The sequence below is a fragment of the Camelus bactrianus genome, chromosome 7 (assembly GCF_048773025.1).
Source record: "Camelus bactrianus isolate YW-2024 breed Bactrian camel chromosome 7, ASM4877302v1, whole genome shotgun sequence".
Lineage (NCBI taxonomy): Eukaryota > Metazoa > Chordata > Mammalia > Artiodactyla > Camelidae > Camelus > Camelus bactrianus.
In genome coordinates this window covers 81,055,809-81,078,484 of record NC_133545.1, presented here as the reverse complement: position 1 = coordinate 81,078,484, position 22,676 = coordinate 81,055,809, and the positions used below count along the sequence as shown (strand labels likewise).

Here is a 22,676-nt window from a genome sequence, read left to right as displayed (position 1 = left end):
ATGGACACTGAATGTGTTGCCATCAATATTTTGCTGCCCAGAAAGGAACACACTGGGTGATTTTTACCTGCAAAGGATGCTGCTTTGGAAATAACCTGTTTCTGTCTGACACAGGGAAGCCCCGCTCTGCTGCTATTGGAGGAGGTGTCAACATCACTGGGACAAAAGCCAGTGGGAAAAACTCAGACCTTAACAGCATGTGATGCTTTGTAAGACGATCTTAGAAACTGCACATACTAGGATACTTTAAACCTTCCTTATAATTTATTAATGAAAACATTCAAGGACAGAAACAAATGTGAACTCAAGCAAATCAAAGCAGCTGTAGGAAATAAAACAAACAAAACCCTTTAGACAGGATTACGGGTCCAATAGGATGTGGGCCTGAAGCTGGACAGCAGGTTTTTAGATTCCACTTAAAATGTACCACTTGGGATTGGACTCTGAAAGATGGGCCACCTGTAAGTTTGAAATATTTCTGTATTTCTGCAGGATGATCCCTTATCTTAAGCCAGGCATAACATAATATAGTGCTTCCCAAATGGTTTTAAAACATCAAGACATATCCTATGACTTGATGGGACTTGATAAGCCATTTCTAGCAGGAGGCGTCTTACCAAGAAAGGCTCTGTAACAGCTAGCAGCAGTGGAGTTCACAGAGCTCTCTCCTAAGTCTGGAGCAGGGCGAGCCATCCTGACCGCAGTGTTGCCCTCTGCCAGCCTCCCAGCCAATGAGAGCCGGAGCTGGGATGCTGGGTGGCACTGGCCTCCGGGAGTTGCCCAGGATGCACAGAGCTGCACGCAGGCCACCACACGGTCTCACGAGGAGGGCTTTAAACTCAATCCCAAATCCCTCCCTCCCTAGTGAATATTCAGCCCATTCATTTCTTTTTTTTTAAACTGAAGTATAGTTGATTTACCGTGTTGTGTTAGTCTCTAGTGTACAGCATAGTGATTCAGTTATACATATATTATTATAGGTTATTACAGCTATTGAATATAGTTCCCTGTGCTATACAGTAGACCCTTATTATTTATCTATTTTGTTACATAGTATTTTGCACCTGCTAATCCTAAACTCCTAATTTATTCCTCCCCACCGTTTCCCCTTTGGTAACTGTAAGTTTGTTTTCTATGGCTGTGAGTCTGTTTCTCTTTTGTAAATGAGTTTGTTTGCACCATTGTTTTAGATTCCACATGTAAGTGCACCCATTTATTTCTACACCCCAGATAATCAGCTTGCCAAAGAAACTCAGGGCTAGCTACTCACCTGAGTCTGCCTCCTCTCCCCTTGAGAGCATGCCATAATAATAAATCCTTGCTTTACTTGCTTGGTCTCCCAATTCGAAGTTACAGGCAGATGAAGAGCATGGTTCAGTTTGTGACCCAGTCTATGAGTGCTGTAAATGATTTGTTGTAAAAAAATTTATTTCATAAATATTTCACTGCTATCTAGATCATCTCACCTTATTTCATTCATTCTAATTTCACAAAAGTATGTAAAGAACACTTAAAGTTACAGACAAAAAGAAGAATTTGTTCCAACCCTTATCAGGTCCATTGTTCACAAAATGAACATGTTTTTCACTTGGAAATTTCCTTAGGTTAATGAAAGAAGAAAAAAATGGGTGGATTACATAGAAACCTATTGAAATTAGTAAAATTATGTTCCACAAGATAGAAATGGGCATCTTACACATTTTTCCTTCATTTGATTTCAGTCGTAGTTTCCATATTAGGGAAGAACAGTGGGGGGATGGCTTTTTGTGATTATTTAACACATTTCTATGTGAGAAATCACTGTGTTTTATTTCCAGAAATTCCCGTCATCTGGGAAAGGACAGTCAAAGCTGCATCGCCGGAATTTATACAATGTCAAGTTCATTTTGATTGAGGGTGGACGTGCGTGATGCCGGGAAATGGGGAGGAGGTTACTTTATTTTAATTGCTTGGGTGTGGGAGGATCTGGTTATCAGTTTCCTATGCGATGCACTCTGCGCTGAGGGCTCCTGTGCTTGTCTTCGCCATTCAGTGGAGATTCTGTGATTCTCTCGTTACTTACACGTCAGCTTGGTGACTTACAACAACACTTCCTGATCCAATCTCAACTTGCTCTTTTCCAGCCTTGACAGGATAACATCCCCGCCTCTGGGAGCCTGGCAGCCCCTTTCCCCAACCAAAGAGGCTGAGCTCTGACCGGTGCAGAAGCAGCAGAAGCTGCGGGAGACAGAGCACAGGACTCGGCAGGAACAGGAGAGAAGGCCCAGGGCGTGTCCGTCCTCAGCCCGTTTGGTCAATACAGAGCCTGTCTGAGTAACTCCTAAGCTGTGCTTTATAGACACTGAGCTTGGAGAAGGATGTGCTCGGTCATGTCCAGAGTCATGTGATGGTAAGCACTGAACTTTCCAAAAGAACCACGAGGTCTGATGGGCCTCCAGAAGCACATCTCTCTGGATAACAGATAAGAGTTCAATTAAACATCTCTGGATTGGTTGAAACAGCTTCTGAAACAGTTTCACATGTTTTCTCTCCATTGTTTTTCAGAAGCTCTATGAATCAAACCATGAATCTCTTTCCAGCGTGACAGTCTGTTGCTCTATGGTTAAGTCAAGGTTTTAACCACTCTTTAATAAAGTCCTTAACTTCTGAAGGGGCAAAAGCGGACAATCCGTTACGAGTAAGAAAATACTACGATCCTATGATCATGAATGGATGTCCAGAGTATGATGCAAAACGGTGTTGCTTATTAGTTTGTTTTCAATTTTTCCATCAATGCAGATTCCTCCTCTGAACTCCTCTCTCCTGGTCTCCCTTCAGAGTCCTTGTGTCTTGCTTTCCTTCTCCCGGAAACCTGCCTCCCAAACATTACCCACCTGTAGAAGCTCCATCAAAACTAAGGGTCCTATTCGCCCTTAAGATGCTTCAAAATTAAAATGCACACGATAAACCTTTTTCTTTCTAATATTGCCCAGTTCTATGCAAATGGGGACCCTGATCTCTATTCTCTGATCGAAAAGAAAGAGAAATTTCTGAATAAGAGGGTGATGGAAAAGGAAGGGAAAGGAAAGAAAAGGAAAGAGGGAGAAACGGTGGAAGGAAACTCTGTTTTGTGCTGTTTGAAACGAGGTCATTACCATACATAATTCTTACAATTATTTTTGATTTCAGTCAACTGTCCTTTTTCGGTCATGGCATCTGCAAATTAGTAAGGCTGAGCTAATGTAAGTAACTTTAAAAATAACTTTTATTTTTCGGTTTTTTTTTTTTTTTTGTATTACAACGTAGGATTCAATCTCTGGCAGTAGCTGAATAGATTGATTCTATATCCGTTTTTTCAAAAACGTCTGATTTGTCTTGCAGAAGTAGAATCGAAAAATTCCTGAAACTTAAGCCAACCAAAACGCAAGAGTATTTTTTATTTTGTCTCCTGTGTTTTAATGCAAATACATACTACTTTGAAAGAAACACTACATGCAGCCCAATTAAATAAGTCACAGATTTGTCATTAGAAGTTGGCCAATTATCATGCTGAAGTGAAGCAACCTTTACTTTGAAAATTACCAAACATGGTTCTACTTTTTAATCATTATTATGTATCTCTGCCTCTTTTCTCAGAGTAATTTACCAGGGTAAGACTGAAACAAATTCATGAAGAAAGGAAAAAGAGAAAGAAAAGAAGGAATGATGAAAATAGAATGCAAATACACAGGCCACATGGGCTCACATGGTTACAAACACAGGTAAGTCTGGCTCTAAGTCTCCTGGGAGCCAAACCAAAAAAAAAAAAAAAAGTCTTATTATTAGATATGAAGAAACTAGTTCTTCAGGGAAGGAAATGTATTTTTTGTGTATTAATTTCTCAAAGAAATTGTACTGCTGCGGCCTCATTTGGGAAACACTGAGTAATGTCATCGGTGTTCTCAACCTGCATTCTACAGGCAAGGATGCCACGCAGAGTCCCCCTTAAAAATCAGGGCATGGCCGGGGGAGGGTAGAGCTCAGTAGCAGAGGGCGTGCTTAGCATGCCTGAGGTCCTGGGTTCAATCCCCAGTACCTCCATTAAAATAAATAAATAAACAAATCTAATCTACCCCCCCAAATCTTAAAAAAAAAAAAAATCAAGAGCGTAGCATTAAAACAGAACCTGATTTAGGCAAATGTAAAGTCCAAGAATGAAGCTTGCTGTGAGTCCAGCTTGAGGGAGGCATGAACGAACTGCCTACCTGTAGACACACTTGTTGAGAGCAGATCACAGGCGGTAACTATTGCCTTTTTTGCGGGGTGGGCGGGGAAGGCCAGTGGTATGAGGAGGTAGTTGCAAGCAGGTCCATTATCTAGAGCAGAGAAACTCAACCACAGCCTGCTGGGCTGTTCCACTCCCCGTCTAGGGCTCTCCCACCTCCCCACGGGTAAATACAGACACAGCTTCTCATCGGAAGTTACTTCCAATTGAGTACGCCCCTTCTGCAAACAAGGAGCACATTCTTGGGGCCTGGGAAGTCGGGGTCACTCCCGTGGAGTTACATAGATTGAGATGGGACAGCTCTGGGGGCCAGAGCGTCCTCACTGAGCCTGCATACCTTTGATGCGGTCTCACCACGTGAGCTTTGTCATGTGGTGCGACTGGGTCCCAGCCGGGTGCCTATGACATTTGAGGCACTTGCCTTGACTGTGCCTTCCTGAACCCCTCTCCAGAATCTGGATCTCAGAGCTATGTTCTTACTGATCAGCACAGTCAACCCTGACGTCGCCACAAAGACCGGATACACTCCTGATTTTTAGGATGCGATAGAATGTTTAAAATTAAACATGTATAAAACCAAGTTCCTTTCTGCTTCCCTTTACATACTGTCCTTTTGACCTAAATGGGGCTTTCTTTCTAGCCCCAAAAACCTTCCCAACCAAGAACTAGATAAGCAAGATCCATGTTTATTCAAACATAGTGAGACAAATCTTTATCAATTTATGAATGATTCACCAACAGGAAGTGAATAAGGAGGTGCCTCTTGAAAGAAGGTTAGTAAGACATTCTAATAGCTTCACGACAATGAGGATATACTACATAGCATATGACACCTTTCTGAGGATTCCTAACACCGCTTTTTCGATTTGTCACTTAGGGGGCTGGGAGACATCACTTCGAGATGAAGGAAAAGCAGGTGCTCTTCACAAGCCCAGGAACTCTCTCCTGACGCTGGCCCTCATCAGGACAGTCAGTAAGTGAATCAGTCAGTTTCACGTCAGTGTGATCTAACCCTGCATTTGACATCGCTTTGTAGTGGATCAAAATACTGAACAGCATAAAATGTTGTTGGGTTTGACCACACACTTTTAACTTCTGCCTCGATGCTTTGGACCTGCTCCTCGATCATCTGGACGCATACGCCCTGCCGGAGAGAATGGAGGGGACAGGGGCACACTGATGGCTGCGTATGACCAGAACGAGCTACCTTAGGGTATTGATATAAGCAAGTACTAGTTCCCTGTCCTTGTCCCACAGAGTGACATTCAACATTATTAAATTGTGAATGCAAATAAATTCGGAAAGGGGTATTCCATTTAATTGAACACAGCCCTCCTTAAGGAGAACAACCCCAAAACATTTTTTTCCAGTACAAATTGGCTCCAGGTAAGTAATGAAAGCTGTTCAGGTTTCCGGAGACAATTATTTTTATTTAAAAGTGGAGGGAAAAAAGAAATTGATGTCAAAAATCTATCTAACTGGAGTCTAATATTGATGTAGAGTAATGCAGTGGTTGCATTAGGAAAAGTAAAAAATCAGTGAAAAACACCTCTGTCTCATTAGGAAGCTGATACGGGATGGGACACATTCTTGCCCAGTGGGCTGAGGAGCTTGGTAACAGCTTACACTTGGGCAGCCAGTGATATATTTATATTTGCTAAAAAATATCTGTTATTTCTGGGTACACAAACCAAAATAATTGAAAATATAATAAGCATAATATGTACATGTGCGAATAATTCAAATGATTAAGAATTAGATGAAATTTGAAACGGTATCACTTAGAATTAGGAACTTATGAAAGCACAGGCTGGGGACGCACAACAGCATTTCTTTGTTCGTGTGAAACATCCAGCAAAGGGGCTGTTGATGCTGCAAGTACAATCCTTTTGGTTTGGTCAGTTTCTTCTTGGCCATTATTATAAAGGGTGGGAGCTGGAAATACACTCATATCCAGATGATCCTCCTGGAAACCTGCCTAAAAGAGCGATACATAGATTTGAAAATAAACAGGCTGAGGTCGGTTTGGGTAGAAAAGTTTCCAGGAGCTGATCTGTGACATTTCTCTTTAACAAGCGCATTGAACTCTGCCATGTTCCTTATCAAAAGTCAGCCTGGGGCCATTATGTGATCAGCCCAGGAAGGGCCAAGTCACCCACCTATTTCCCATTGAAGAGTGTACTGTTTTCATGACACTGATGATGGACTGTTCAGCTTAGGACTCCTCACCAGCAAGGCAGGCACGCTGCCTTCCCAGGCAAAACTCAGTTTTCTTGAGCTTACTGTTAATGGTTGTTGTTCTCGTTTGTGTGTATGTGTGTGTGTGTGTGTGGCATGTCTTTGAAGGAGTCCACATGATAGGAGCTTGGAATTCTCGGGGTGGGGGAGTCTATTGAACTGGACATCACTTAATTTGAAAGATCTGGAGACACCAAGTGTCCACTTGAGGAAAGAGGACAGCAAGCACCCTACCTCTGGTCTGTATTAGACTCTGATGCCATTTGAAGCAAATATAGAAGATCTGGGGTTTTCAGAGCTCTCCCCTGCCTCTTCAGCAATAAAATGTGGGAGATGAAGTCCATCCCAGCAGAAGCCAAGGCCAGGGAGTGGACGACTGATAACAAAAGGAGAAAAGCAAGAAACAGATGACAGGGTCCTGGAGGCATCATGGGGTCCTCAGTGAAGAAGTCCTCGGTCACACTTTTTCATCATCTTTAGAAGGCAGGGAGGGGTGCTGGTGTGAACCCACGTGCCTCCAGAGTCTTCACTTGGAGAGCACCAACGTGTGGACAAGAAGATGAGCCTTCAAAGGAGAGTTCACTTGGACCTGATAAATTTTACTCGAGTCTGAAGCCATTCAAGATTCTTCAACTATTTCTAAGTATTTTGAATTTACTATGTAATTTAAAGTGACCGGATACAGAGGATGTGGTGAGAATTTGCATCAAGTTACAGTAAACACGATCGTGTTATTTCCTATCATCTGTGTGTATGCGGTATTTTGCCCTTCTTAAGAAAGCAGCCCAGGCCTCCAAGAATAAACATTCAACTTCAGAAATCCTTAGGGTTAAGCTCATACTCTTCAGGTCTGCCAACTCAGATGACTTGTCCTGTCACCAATGATGAAGGAGTATGACTGCTGTTGAACACTCACGAAACACAAATACATGTTTGTGAACCGATTCATTAAAGTTCTGGGAGAGCAGCAATGTTCTGCTATGCTAGGATATTTTTTTTTAGTGAAATGTAATACTGAAAATTGTGTTTAAGTTATCTCATCTACAGGCATGAGAAAGATTGGAAGAACAACAAATGGAAACTCCAAACGTCTCCAAGTTGATGCGCCATATATGTGTAACGTTTCTCTTTAAAAATCTATTTTTAGTGCCACTGAAGTTCAGCCTTCTGAGTTACCAACATCTTTTAGATTCATGGGGCATTCGAAAGCATCTACAGTATCTGCATCGCTTGGGTATCGTGCAAGACCTTCTCTGGTTTCAAACAGTATTGTCTGAACCTGGAAGCAAAGTGGAGCATCCTTCTAATGGCACTAATGGGGCTCCCCTTGCAAATACTGATGCCATTATGTGCAGTGACTGCTGCAAGAATAAACTTGTGTGAGAATAAAAAACCAAAAATGAATACAAAATCTATGTATTTCAAGTCCCAGCTTCAAAAGAAAGAGCCAGTAGCTCACAGCGGAAAAGAATGTGACAATGAATATATGTGTGTTCCTGTATAACTGAAAAATTGTGCTCTACACTGGAAATTGACACAACACTGTAAACTGACTATAACTCAATAAAAAAAAAATGTTTGAAAAAAAAAAGAAAGTAAGAGCCAAGACCACTGCAAGGAACAACCTTTGAAGCACGGAGTACAGATGAGGTGCTGTGTCCTTTTGTGGGGAGCTGTTTTTTTCCACCTCACAAACAGCATAGAATCTCCTGGTCATCACTGGTAATTGGGCAACGTAGCATCAAAGGTTCCTGGGGGAGCAGAGTCAGTGCCAGATTTGACACTAAATCTGTTTGTTGGTTAAGTTCCAGTGTCAGTGACATGAATCACAGAATGATGAAGAAAGTCACCCATTAAATGTTGCTTCAGTGATCTGTCTTGCAGCCACCTTGGAACACAATCATGGGTGGCACTTCTTTTAAAGAGATGGCCCTGTTGACATTGTCATGTATAGAAGGAACGGCATGACTCCAACAGATAACGACACTAGAAAAACTGTCTTCTGTTTGGCATTCAGCTGCTGGTACACTGTCACAGTGCATGAGAACCTCCAAGACTCATGAGGTTTCTTTGCAGAAGCAGACCAGCCTTTGCTGCTCTCCCAGTATGACTATAGTTTGCCAAACACAGGATGAGACAGCATGTCGCCCAGAGAGCCACAGATACCACTGGTGGGGGTGTAGCGGCCCCCTAAAGTCAGCTACATGTGGCACTTGCTGCAAGGTAAATGCTACCCACTGTTCTAACTCCAACTTGGGGCAAAGGTCAAGGGCATTTTTCTATTTATCAATTCAAAGCTCACCAGATCTTCCCCTGAATCCTTCTTATTTCTGGATGAAGTGAAACATACCAGCGGGTTCCTTCCGGGGAAGAAACAGTCATGGCGGACTCAGAGACTTAGTGAGGAAAGCCAGAGTTTTGTTGCTCCTTTACAAGCACGCGTGGGATTTCAGTTTTGCCCAAGGCTGCAGTCTCCGGCTCCTTGGCACAGACCAGGAACCCTGCCCCATGAGTCAGGGCCTGACTCCCGAAGCACGAACACTAAGGCGGGTTCCAAGAGCCACCTGATGGAGAACCAAGGCATTTTCTTCAGAAGTGCCCAGACCTCCGCAGGCACAAAGGGCTGAAGAAGTTCCTGAAATCAGGGTTTCCTCTACCAAGAAGGTCCGGCAGGACAACATCTTTACCCCTGGTCAAGTCTACAGAAACTCTGGGGTATGTGACAGTCATTTCACTAAGTCCAGAAGAGGCCCCAAGGAGACATATAGTCCAATTGAGGGAAACGCTAACCTTATACCCCAAAGAGCCCCTCCCTCTAAACCCCAACATAAGGATCGAGTGTCCCCCCTCATAGGTGTGGATGACCGTGAGGAAACAGGTCAGGTGATGACTAGATCTTTTTTCTTTTTATCATTTCTGAGCTAATATAGGACTACCTTGAGTCCCCTTTCCATTTGCAAATTAACTGACCCTAGTGTGGTTTATATTAATATGATGGAAATAGATAACTTCTCTAGGCTCGAGTGAAAAAGATGGTAATATCTGATTTAAATGTTCTAAATAAATGCCTGGGGCCTACTATGAGGTGGTTTTTCCCTCCAGTCTGAAGTGTTTCCCTTTTGGTAATCACACACACACACACACACACACACACAGGAACAGTGGCCCCGGGGTCCACACCAAGCCGTCACTCCAGCCTGGCTCCTTCTTCAGAGGGGCTCAGAGCAGGAGTGCTCATCAGAGAAGCAGGACTGCAGTTCAGTCACCATCCGAATGAACATGTTTGGCATTTGGTTTCTTTTCTTTCTTTAGATTTCTTTCCAAGGCTTTCAGAAAACAAAAGTATTAAGAATTTAAATCTCAAATCTGCTGATTTGTCATTGACTTCTCAGCCGCATCTTCTCACACCCCTTCTCTCTTTGATCACGTGTAAAAAGAAAATCCTTTCTCTGCCATCTGAGGATTCATCCTGAGAGCAAACAGAAGATTTACCAGTTAACAGCTAGGGTTGATGAGTTTCTTGCAGAGACACAGCAAGAATGGTGGAAGAGACAGAAGAAACAAAACCAGCCTACCGGCCAACCAGTGGCAGCCGGATCCCTCCGGACCTGAGGACCTGACGTAATCCCCGCAGACAGGAAGTCGCTGCCAGCTGGGCTGGGCGAGAGGAAAAGGCCACCCTCCCCTCCAGCCTCTTCTTTCCTTTTCACAGCATCAGCAGGTGGAAGGCAGGAGGCAACCCATGCTGAACTTCCCAAGCATTGCCTGACCTTCTTGCTAATTTCATTCACAGTCCCAGTTTGTCCCGCATGTGGCATGCTTTCCTGACAGATGAGGCGGAATCACAGAAATATTTTGTCACAGCAGGGTGTGTGCCAGATCTGGGCACTTGGAAAACAGAGTGACCAAGACATGGCCCTTCCCCTGAAAAAAATAACAGCCCAGGAGGTGAGCTAGACACATGAAGTCATTTCCATGCCAGGTCATAAGGGGATGAATTCTGGAATGCATAGGAGATTGTGGGATCACAGAGAAGGACCTTTAACCCAGAAGGGGAGGTGGGAGAAGGCAGCCAAGGACCAAAGTCAAGCACCAGACAAGGGGCTCCGAGGCTGAGTTGTGCAGGACAAGGAGGGGACATCGTAAGAAAAACTATGGGGGAAGAGAGAGGTGTGAGCAAAGACAATTGGGCAGCAAGATGTGTGCAGGGAATTAGAGATGATGCTGGAACCGAAGGGGCAGAGGAGCTGGTAGAGGAGCTGCGGGATGAATTCAAGAGATCAGGGGGAACCAGACTGTGGAGAGCCTGAACGCCCTCTGGAGGTGTTGGACTTTGTAAGCCAGGTAACAGGGAATCGCTGGAAGATTTTGCATGAGGAGGTGAGATGGTCAGATAGAACCTTCTAGCAGCAATCTGGAAAATGAATCTGGGGCGGCGGTGTGGGAAGCCAGTGGTTGAGAACGCTGGGTCAAGAAGACCTGTCAATCAGTCATTCCAATATTTATGGCTAAGAGGGAAATAAAAAGTGGTAAGATCCCCTAGGGATGGGGTTATTTATGAGGTCAAATTAATAAGACTTTCTGAGTTGATTAAATAGAAAACAGAGGAGATGGAGGATCCACAAGTAACCCCCAGGGGTCTGAGCAGACTGACTCGGTGGTTGATGGCACCAGCAAGTCACAGAGAAAGCAGACAGAAGCTGATCTTGCGGGAAATGAGAGCATTAGGCAGGCTGAGTGGGAAGAGAGCGTTGGGAGACCCAGATGGAGCTGTCCGGTAGGCACTGGGCATGGAAGTATGGAGCTTAAAGAGAGGTCGTAGTTACAGAAATAAATGTGTGAGTCATCTGTACCTAAGAGGGGGATAAAGGCATGTGATCCAGTGACTCACTCAGGAATGAGGAGAGGAGAGAGAAAAAACTCTGGAAAACCTCAACAGTCCAGCGGACGGCTCTCCCTTCCTGTGAAGCCAGTCAGAGCGGTTAGGGTCACTTCTCACCCATCATCAGTTTTGGGGGGAACTTTTTCATCTGGCCAGATCCCCCAGGCACCGAGATTTCTGACAATGCCAGAATAACATACGGGCCTCAAACAATGGTGTACGAGATTGAAAGCATTACCCTGCCTTCTGAAAATTAGACTCTAAGGGACTATGGCTGGTTGAGTATTTTATTGCCAAGGAATGAGTCACTGAGACAGAAATTTCAAACGAATTTTAAACAAAGACTTTTGAAGGCAGGATGGGCATCGAGGAGTCCGTCCTCTTGCCTCTCCATTCTTGCCCCATCCCTTTCATTCCAGTCACCTCCTTCCAGGATTCTGGTCTCAGTCGGTGGGTGCTATGCATTTTGCCCTGGAGAATGGCTGTAAGGGCTGTCAGTAGGCTCTTCCTGAGCTAATTTGGGTCTCCTCGGGTAAGCATAGACTTGGTGCTAAAATAAGCTAATAGCATTTCTATATTTTCCCCTTTCTTACTAAGGATTTCAGGAGGGTGGGGTTATGTGGTGAAGACGATTATTTTCCACCCAACTTCATCTCTTCCCGCTAGGCTCATGACTAGGCACCCTTTCCCACTTGTCCTGGCAATGATCATCCGACTGGGTTCTCTCCGATGGAAAGTGCCCGCCCCTTCTGCCCGTGGACCTTCCAGGCTGTGGACAGGCGTCTTGCGTCTCCTTAGCGTGGCTGCAACTCAGCCCCACCATGCCGATGATGGTAAGACCCCAAGGAACAGTGCGGCCACAAGCTGAGAGGAATCTGGGTGGCTGCTTGGATCCCACCAGCCTTGGACTCTCACCTTGAACTTTTAGAGCAAAGCAAACTTTCTGTTCTTTGAGCCTGTAAATTTGGAGTATCATTGTAAAAGCAGCCCCCCCCCCCGACTGATGGAAGACAGCAGTAGTGGGTAAGACGGGTAATAAAACCCAGATAATGAAACTCCTTTCAAGGGAGATTGGTCATTAATAGAAATTATAGAGAATACTGGAAGGCCACTGAATAATGATTAAAGGAGTCAAAGATACAGAGAAAATTTACCAGAAATTTGACAGCCATGCATTTTTGTCCAAAGTCCTCCCTTTGGGGGGCCAATGCTTCTCAACTCCAAGGAAGAGAGACCTAAACTGTACAGTGGAGGAGCTCCTGATGGTCCTCCGTGGGGCCTTTGAACGACTGTTTGAATGATTACCTTCTTTATCGTTGTGTTCGATGTTCCGAGGCTACTCTCAGTACTGAACAAGTTCAGTCTCTGAACTTCTAGTGTCTTTTCTGACTCCTTTTGTACTTGAACCAGGAGCTTCCGCCTGTTTGCATCCTTACTCATGATCAATGGAGTAGGTGTTTGACAGAAGCCCAGGAGACCACATAATCTGAGGTTCAGATCCAGTGGTAACTGGTGAGCGTCTTTCCCAGCCTTCCTCAGAGTCCTGGGATTTACTTTAATGGAACTTGCTCTGGTCATACCCATCCCTGAGTCAACCACTGTGAGCAGAACGCAATGCGGTGATTCGCTTCGGCTTCCATTCCTAGGGCTATAAATAGATACATGTCCGGAAAATGTGGACCGAGAGAGGAAGGAGTGGGCCCCAAACAAAATATTAAGTCTGCTCTTAAAAAAAAAAGAGGAAACATATAAACAACAACCCTCTACTATGATACACCTCTCAGCTGTCTAACACTCATGTACAATCTTAGTACTATGTATGCTTTTTCCTTGCTTTAATGTCCACATTGACACACTCACTCAAACCCCAGAAAGAGAAATTAAAATTTTATGTGAAGGCTGAACCCCACACCGGGTTTAGGGCTACTGGGTGATGTGCAGTCCTCACAGCCAGGCACCCAACACCCTCAATACAATCGTGGAAAAAAGAACAAAAACCAGGATGGAATGGGAAACATTAGTAGTCACTGCTTCATTGCACATATAAACTTCTGTTTTGTTCACTGATGTAATTCTGTAACATTGTCTGGGACATGGTAGGTAACCAGTGTTTGTTGAATGAATGCGTGATTGAATGTATATGCAGCTGGGCAGGAACAGTAAGGACTTCCTGTCCCGCAGTAGAACGAGTGCTTGCTCAGCTGGTCTGGCTGTCTGTACTCGTGTCCTTTGCCCTTGTGGCCAACTTTTCAGTTTTTCGGTAGAATCTTCCCGATCTATTGTCCTCTGTGGCTGTATCCTAGAAAGGCATTGATGAAAATGCCCCCGTATTAGCCCATTTTTTGGTGGCTATTTCTCACATCTGAGGGCTTTCTTAGAAACTAAATATTCTGGTTACTCCTTTAGAAATGTTTTAGGTTAGAACTCCAGAGACTAGTATCCAAAGTCAGGGATTTTGGTGGGTCAGGATCTCATAAGTTAAAATCCTGCCAGAGAATTCCTGTTTCTCAGGAATAGGATGGTTGCCTTGTCCATCCCTGAAATCCTTCCTTTAGTGATCTTCATCTTTGCATTGCCTCGTTGACACAATGGTCGAGGGAAGGGAAGTCCTCTGGAATTCATGGGAACTCATGCGTAGCAGCCATCTGTGCCTTTGCGGTATGGGTGGCCATCCTCTTTGTCACAGAGGAAACAGAGCAGGAAGAACGTGGCAATGATCAGAAAATTAATTTGCCTCATTTCCTCATAACATCTTCCAACATGGTTCCTTACCTTCCTGATTTGGTTGGCGCACACTGTTGATTGGGAGAGAGAATAAACTTCACCAACCCTGCAGAGACCCAGACCACCCAATGGTCAACGTCCTCACTCGACAGCTTTCATGCGGAAGGTCATCTTTCATCGAAATTGTACATTCCTTCCTCTTTCAGGTGCATCAGCTTTAACATATGTTTATCCAATTCTGGTGGGACATTTGTTGTACCTTTTAAAAGGCCACAAAAAGCGGTTCATATGTTCCAGTATACTGAATTTCTCCTACCAGCTTCCCCAGTGCAGCCACGTCTGTGGGCATGTGGTCCAAAGCCCGAGAAGCAGCAGTCTGAGAGATGGCTGTGTCCCGAATAACCTGGCTTATCAGCTTCGGTGCTGTGAATAAGGAGCTCGCAGTGCTTTCCAATCTGTTTACTCAGCTTAGCATTTTCATATTTTAGATCTGTTACTTACTACACCACACTCCTGGTGATGGTCTCTGTGTCAATCAAGATCCTATCTGTGGTCAAGTTCCTACACAGAAAGTCCATCAAGCCTAGACATTAATTGACTCACAAAATTTGAGAATCCAGAAGAAGATATGGCTTTGCATGTGACTTAAAAAAAAAGTGAGTCCTTGTCCCAGCTTACCAGCCTCGTCCTAAGATACACTAGTCACTGTGACAAAGGGACCTCAACTTGCTCTTTGGGTCATGTGCTAGCCTCTTGGGATGAGGATGGAGGGGACAGAAAGAGCAAGAGGGGATAATCTCTGAACAAAAACTGGATGCATGGAAGAAACAGTGTTGCCCAGGTTAATTCAAGAAGGAGCTAAGAAAAATAAACCCCCATCTCTATTTAACTGTTCTTTTAGTCTCTTTTTCAAATGCCTTTTTTGTGATAGTTTGAATTATGGTTCAGCAAATATTTCTTTCTTTCCCTTTCCTGCGTGGGTGAAGTTTATTTTCCTGAGCCATTGATGCTCAGCTTGGCCATATGTTTTTCTATAGCCAATGGAATGTTAGTGGACAGGACGTGAAGAGGTTTGAAATGAGCTCGTGCATCTGGGCTTGGCTCTTCTGCTTTGGAAATCTGCTGGAAAAAAATTTTAAAAGCCTGTTGCAAATAGAGTGGTGCCTTCAGCCCGGGTCCCAGAACGAACACACATGCCACGGACCTGAGTCCAACCCACAGCACCTGGATGGGCCCATTTCAGATCAGCTGCAGCCAGCCTGCGGAGCTGTGAGTGAGAGAGCAAATGCTGGTGGTGTTAGCTACTGAGCTTTGAGGTCCCCATGCAGCATTATTTTGGCAGTATAGCTCATCAAGACATTTTTGCTGTAGATGCACCAGAATTTCTTTCTAAAAGAAGAAATCTTGCACATGCACACTACTGTATATAAAATACATAAACAGCAAGGGCCTATTGTACAGCACAGGGAACTCTAGTGTAATGACCTACATTGAAAAAGATAATGAAAAAGAGTATTAAAAAAAAGAAGAAATCTGTTTGGAATATGGGACAAGGGAAATGATGAAGTGGCATTTACAGAGCAAGGACACTTTGTTTAGACAGTTTGGTTACTTTGGGTGGACTGATAGAGATTCAGGGATGGTGTGATGTTCTCAGGTCTAAGGTGGACATTTTTTTTTCCACGCTAACATTTCCATGTTATAAAACCAGGGTGCACGAGGCCGAGTGGGAGGTGGTCAAGATTCTCCATCTCCTCATCCCCATCCTCCGTGGCGGGTCCTTGAAAGGTAGACTTGGTGTGTCTTTCGTCCCAGCAACTCAGACGTCAGCAGAGCAGTCGGGGCTGGCAGGGCTGGAGCAGATCAGGGGTGTCCTCCCCGGTCAGCGCATCAAGCGTCCAGACAGCATTCTCAGATACTGCTGGAGAACAAGTTAACTGAAAGCAAAGTAGCATTCTGCTGTGAAAACTGAAGTGAGGTCCACATTGCAGGATGATGAAGCCAGCTTTTTGGGGGGATATGCTTCATTGCCTGAGTGTGTTTCAGAACCCAGATTGCCGAATCATGGAGTAACAGAGCAATTATTTTCAATTTGGAAATTGTTCAGAACAGTTCTTACCAATGGGCCGTCTTGACAGTGAAAGTGACAAGCACGACCCCCTCCAGCCTGGGAAACTGCGCAATGTGACTCAGCGATGGATGGAGTTACTTCCTCCTTGCCTTGTGAATGCTGGAGATGGGCAGCCAAAAAAAAAATTTCGGTTTTAGTTTATCTGACATGAAGCTGCTCTTTTTGCTTATGGTTAGTCAACAGCTTCAGCTGCTGAAGTTTTCCCACGGAACGGCGTTATAATTGGTTGGATAATTGGAAGTTGTGTTCCTGACCAAGGACTCGGCAGCAAATAAATCACAGATATAACCAACAATATGTCATACAAGCAAGATACAACAGCCAGAAACCACCACAGTCACTCGAGTTAGGAAAATTACGATCTCAGGCCCCTCAAATGGGCAAGAATTTACAAATAACATAAAATAAAATCAATTTGGCCCGTCTAAAACTAATAGAAAGACAGCTATTGTAAACACTGAATCAAGACTTTTGTAGGCTAATGTGGATGGCCTGGGTCTTCAAGGAAAGAAAAGCAATCTGTCCCAGTAAGTTTAACTGATGCATTCTTTATGTCTCAGTAAATCCCACTGCTGTAAATATGTCAAATAAAAGCCAATATTGTTTCGCGAAATGCAAGACCTAGGGGGAGAGTGTTTAGCACAAAACACCCAATAGATCTTAAATTTAAATTGTTGACATTTCTATCTGTCTCCATATATAATTAGCTGACGCCTGTGGCATGCACACACACTCACATGCACACGCACACACACACCCTCCTTCCTCTGTAATTCCTTTAGTGTCCAGCCCTGAACATTGGCATGTGAGAAGCAACATCAAGAAAATTCCTTTTCGTGGTTCTTTTTCTCTCAATGGTTCTCTTTTTTTAATTAAAAAAAATTTTTTTTATTGAAATCTAGTCAGTTTTCTAGAATGTGCTGTGTCAATTTCTGGTGCAACAGCATAATGTTTCACCCATACATATACATATGTATTTTCCTTTCCATATGTTTTTTCATTATAGGTTACGACAAGATATTGAATATAGTTCCCTGGGCTATACAGAAGAAACTTGTTTATTCAGTGGTTCTTAATTAACATGATTTTTCTTGACATTGGGCAATGTCTAGAGATATTTTTGGTTGTCAAAACTGGGCGATGCAACTGGCATCTAGTTGGTAGAGGCCAAGGATGCTGCCAACCATCCTGCTACGCCCAGGACAGTCCCCAACAACAAAGAACCATCTGACCCTAAACGTCCACGGTGCCGAAGTGGAAAGACCTTGCTTTACACAAAGATTTATATTGCAGGAGAAAAGAGGTGGATTCGGCCATTCAGCTTACTTGGATAATTCTTGCTAATCTCTTTCATGGCTCTTTCATGGTACCACTCAGCAGCAGCCTTGTCACAGTTAACCCACAGAGAAAGCAGGAACCTTGGTTATGTGGTCACCACGGTGACCTCAGCCCAGTGTCTGGCACAGTGAGGTGATTTTATGAACATCTGCTAAGTAAATGAATAAATAGATGAAAAGAGGAAGAAAGAAAGGAGGGAGGGGGAAAGGAAGTACATGGTACTAGGGCCAAAGTTTGCCCGATTTTGGTGACCTTACTTCCCTTTTATTTCCTGTCTTCCAGGAAATTGGTAGTCACGGGCTCAGCTAATATTTATTGTTTACTAATAGCTGTCATTAATTGCTTATCGTATTTAACTTACTGTGTTAGTGGTGATTAAAGGATTAAATGTCCATCAACAGATGACTGGATAAAGATGTGGTATATTTATACGATGGAATACTATTCAGCCATAAAAACTGACAACATAACACCATTTGCAGCAACATGGATGCTCCTGGAGAATGTCATTCTAAGTGAAGTAAGCCAGAAAGAGAAAGAAAAATACAACAACAAACAAAGCATAAATACAAAACAGAAATAGACTCACAGACATAGGATACAAATTTGTGGTTGCCAAGGGGGCGGGGGGTGGGAAGGGATAGATAGGATTTCAAACTTGTAGAATAGATAAACAAGATCATACTGTATAGCACAGGGAAATATTCACAAGATCTTATGGTAGCTCACGGAGAGAAAAATGTGACAATGAATATATATATGTTCATATATAACTGAAAAACTGTGCTCTACACTGGAATTTGACACAACATTGTAAAATGATTATAAATCAATAAAAAATGTTAAAAAAAGGATTTCAAGTGTTCATAACAATCACTATACAATGGTTTTCCTAGCAGCTCACAAACAGAAGATTTTTAAATAAGTCACTGACTCTCAAAGGTACTCAAAGTTGAGATGACTGTTTTCAAAAAAGGTAATCACAATATCTAAAAAAATCGAAGATTTCATTTACATTTTTGGCAGGTTGTTTATTTGTTTGTTTTGCACTGTTTTGCTTTGTCTGTGGTTTATTCTCTTTGGTCTTCGGGTCTTTCTAAGCAATTTCCTGGGGCAACAGCAGCCCTCTCGCTACTTTGAGGGAAGTGGTGGGGAAAAACAGAAAGGTAGGCCTGCCGGCCACGGTCCCAGAGAAGGGGCTGCAAAGGGGAGGCAGGGCACAAGGATCTCTGTTAATAGACCCCAGCTTTATTTTTAACACCTATTGTCAGGATCTCTTCCTCCTTCTTTCCCTAAATCACAATCCAGTATTGGTGTCTCCGTCTCGATGACCAAAAAATCAACCAATAGCCAACAAACAAAACCCTACAAATTTCTCTGTAAAGGCATTTGGACTTTGTTCAGGGCCTACCATAGTTTCTACATGTAAACAGCAATCATTAAATAAATGCTAAAGCAGTGACTGTGTTTGGGACCTACCAGGCGCCACGGGCCGCAGTGGGTACTGGACACAGAGAGGAGTATGCTTCCTGAGAAGGGAAACGTGGATGGTCATAAATAACGAAGCCCCGAGCCACAGGGGGCAGAGCGGACAAGTAAAACTGGACGGCAGTACAGCCAAGGCTGATTGGATCTGCCAAATTCACCGAAAGGGTGACATCACTCAGATCTGGCAGTGACATTCTCGGTCAACATGAGGCATTAGTCATTAGTCACTCTCACTTCCCATCACTTCTAAACGCCATTGTGTCCCCTCAGCATGCACTCCAGCAACACTTTGTAAACGGGAATCAGCTGTCAAGCTTACATCTCATTATAAAAACGGCCCCTATTTTACAGTCATCTATAGGCAGACAAGTCAAAGCCTCTTAAACCCAACACATGATAAGTTAACTATTTTCTGCAGATAGCAAATCCCAACCTAAGTTTATCATTCTTGCTACCTTCCATTAAAAGTTAATCTTCTTAGACTGGGCATTTTGCCATCTTTCTCATATTTTGACCCAACATCCATCATCCTTGGTCTTAATCTTCCGTCTCCAGCTTGATATACATTGCTGGGTAAACCTGTCATTGCTTCCTGTCTTAGACTGGTCATCTATTCCACGGGCCCTGTACAGGCCTTGGAAAAAGCACTTTCCATGTTGAACACACACAACACACACACACACACACACACACACAAAACACACACACACACACCACACACACACACACACACACACACACACACCCAACAACAAGAACAAACAGAAACCAAAGAAGCCTACGTCCAGGATGAGGCGGGAGCAGCTGGATCAGACTGGAATTTTCCAACTCTGGCCATTTCCTCTCATCACCAGCTTCCCACAAGGAAAATGAAAAGGGAGCCAGCCCGCTGAACCCCGACTCGAGGAGTCAGCTGGTGATGTGAGCACGGCCCGGGAAGACGCCCTGGGGTGGACCCCTGTCTAACCAGGTTGCTGTTTTTAGACTCAGACACGTTGGCTCTGAAAGCCGCCGCTCTGTAAGAATTTCGTACAGACGCATTCCCTCCTCTGAAAACCTCCCCGATAAAGGCACTCGATGAGTCCAAACTACCTCATAACCTTGGAGCCAGCCTGTCTGGAGGGTGCCAGAATAACCAGACAAGTGGCCCAGCTGAAATCTCTCATGAACGATCCGGAAGCAGGTAATAATGAGAAGACAGAATTCCAGATGGAGTTATACAGGGAGAAGAGCCAAGAGCAGGCAACCCGGAGTGCAGAACTGAGATGTTTAAGGGTACGTCTCCCTCCCTGAGACGTCGCCAGCAAGGCCAGGAGCTCACACTCCGTCGCCCGCATGTTTCACGGTGTGTAGTGACTGGTTCTGGGTGTCACAACATAAAGCAACGCTCAGCAAGCGAGCACTGGCCCTCGGCCCACGAGCAGCAGCAGAGCGAACCTGGGCGACACGCAGCCACCCCGCAGGGCAGTGAGTCAAAGAGGCAGGTGGCGGCACACGGTGTGTGCGAGTCACACTCGGAGACCCAACCCCGTGTCCAGCGGCCTCGCTCCCAAGTGATGTACGGCTTTCCAGACCTCAGCCCGCCCTCGGCGGGACTCCGGCCCAGGTGACCCGAGGAGGAACTGTTGATTTTGGAAATGGCTGGGACCGTATTTCTGCCACAGCAGATGACTGGGTCTCCACTCTCTTTTACTTAATAAAATTTTATTACTGTGCTGGCAGCGTATGTTCATTTTAGCAAAAGCACATGAGGATGAAGAAAAAAAAAAAAAAAAACCTAAGTGACCACCCAGAGATACTTTTGTGGGAATTTTTGGATAGTCCATTCCAAAGAGTTTCTTCTGTGTAGGATAATATACGTATATTCTTCAAAAATGGAACCAGACTATCCAAGGTCATTTTTTTTAACATAAATATAACATATATACAGGACAGGGCACATAAAAGAGGACATTTACATTGCCCTGTTACGTTGTAAATTCTTCCTTCTTTCATAATTCACTGTGGCTTTCTACAGCTACACATCGTCCACTCAGTTTTAACAGCCACTTGGTACTTAATTGTAGGGATCTCCCAAATTTTACTTAACCAGCTCATGGTTTACATTTTTTAAATGACTTTCGTGGGGATGGCTTTCCCATTTTTGTCTGAGATTGAGATTAAGCATGAGTATTTTTCTTACTGACTGATACACATACCTTACAAAAAGTGGTGACTTCTGAACATTTTGAAAATATAAAGAAATGGAACCAGACCTCTACTGACTAGTGTTAAGAGTTAACAGTAAGAATGGGTTCTCTCTCACAAGATAAATCCAACAGCAAACTTTTCTCGCTTTACTCTTTGGGTTGTGGTGAGGCTGACGTCAGACTTTGATCTCAGACCATAGCTGTAAAAGGCAGCGTGCCGTCTTTACACAATTCGGAGTCACAGATCCCATCCAGAAATAACATCGTGGTTAAGCGAACGGGCTGTGATGTTACACAAATCTGGATGCAGGCTCTTTCTGTGACATGCTAGCTGCGTGACTATTGGCAATATAATATACTGCATCTCAGTTTCGGTTTTTTCAGCTGTGAATTGGGAAGGGTAATGACGCCTACTCCATAGGGTCTTTTGTGAGCATCAGATGAGGCAACGCCCATAAAAATAATAAGAGGTCCGTGCTAACTGCATTTAGGCACTGCTTTACAAGCATAAAGCCTGACGGAGTGATAACTTTATAAGCGGTTGCCAGATTACATGGGTATCATTACAACTGCTCTGACAATTAGAATGAGGAATTCCGAGCCCAGGGAGGTAAAAGCTAGATTAAGCACTGCCTGTTACAGAACTTTGTCTCGGTGACGTTAATTTCTGTCTGGAGACGCGGCATACAGCTTAACAGCAGGTAGGCTAAGTCAGGATGGAGCGACTGCATTTCTGAGCAGAGAGAGCATCTAATCGTTGGTGTGCTCAGGAAAGGGTGCAGAAGCCCGGGAAACTCATGGTCACACCGCAGAGAGCCGTCCCCACGCTCACCAGTGCGCGCGCGCGCGCACGCACGCACACACACACACACACACACTCGCATACACTCACGCTGAGGACAAATGTTTCTCCTGAGGAATAGATCCTTCCTTCTGACAAAGAAAATATTTAATAATTGTATTCTTGTTAGAAGTTTCTTTATAACTAAACTTCTAACTCCGTGAATCTACCGTTTGCCCGCAATTGTAGTTGAAAGTGACGAAATTATTTATCATACACAAATAGTTTCATCCAGAACTTTGAGGGTACAGTGCTCAGTGAAATGTCAGACAGAGAACAACAAATACTGTATGATCTTACTTCTATGTGGAATCTTAAGGGAATAAAACTCATAGGAAAAGAGGTTAGAATGGTGATTGCCAGGGGCTGGGGCGCAGGGGAACTGGGGAGATGTTGGCCAAAGGATAAAAACTTCCAGTTATAAGATGAGTAAATTCTGGGGATCTAATATTCATAATGGTGATTATAGTTAATAATAGTGTATTATATACTTAAAAGTTGCTAAGAGACTAGATCTTAAATGCTCTCACCACACCAAAAAAAAAAAAAAAAACCATACATATATATATATAAAATTACCTGAGTGGATGGGTGTGTTAACT

At 43.9% G+C, this 22,676-nt stretch overlaps 1 protein-coding gene across 19 annotated transcripts in view; it reads right to left on the bottom strand.

The window, feature by feature from the left end:
• Nucleotides 1-22,676, bottom strand: part of SUGCT (succinyl-CoA:glutarate-CoA transferase) — a 622,687-nt gene that overhangs the window by 15,720 nt on the left and 584,291 nt on the right. For 15 of the 19 annotated variants that reach the window (XR_012508284.1, XR_012508287.1, XR_012508283.1 and 12 more), the window contains one exon: nt 1,271-1,400. The exons of 1 other annotated variant lie outside the window; for it this stretch is intronic. The gene's annotated coding sequence lies outside the window, so the exon portion shown is untranslated. 3 more of the 19 variants (XR_012508285.1, XR_012508298.1, XR_012508297.1) reach the window with 3 other exon arrangements.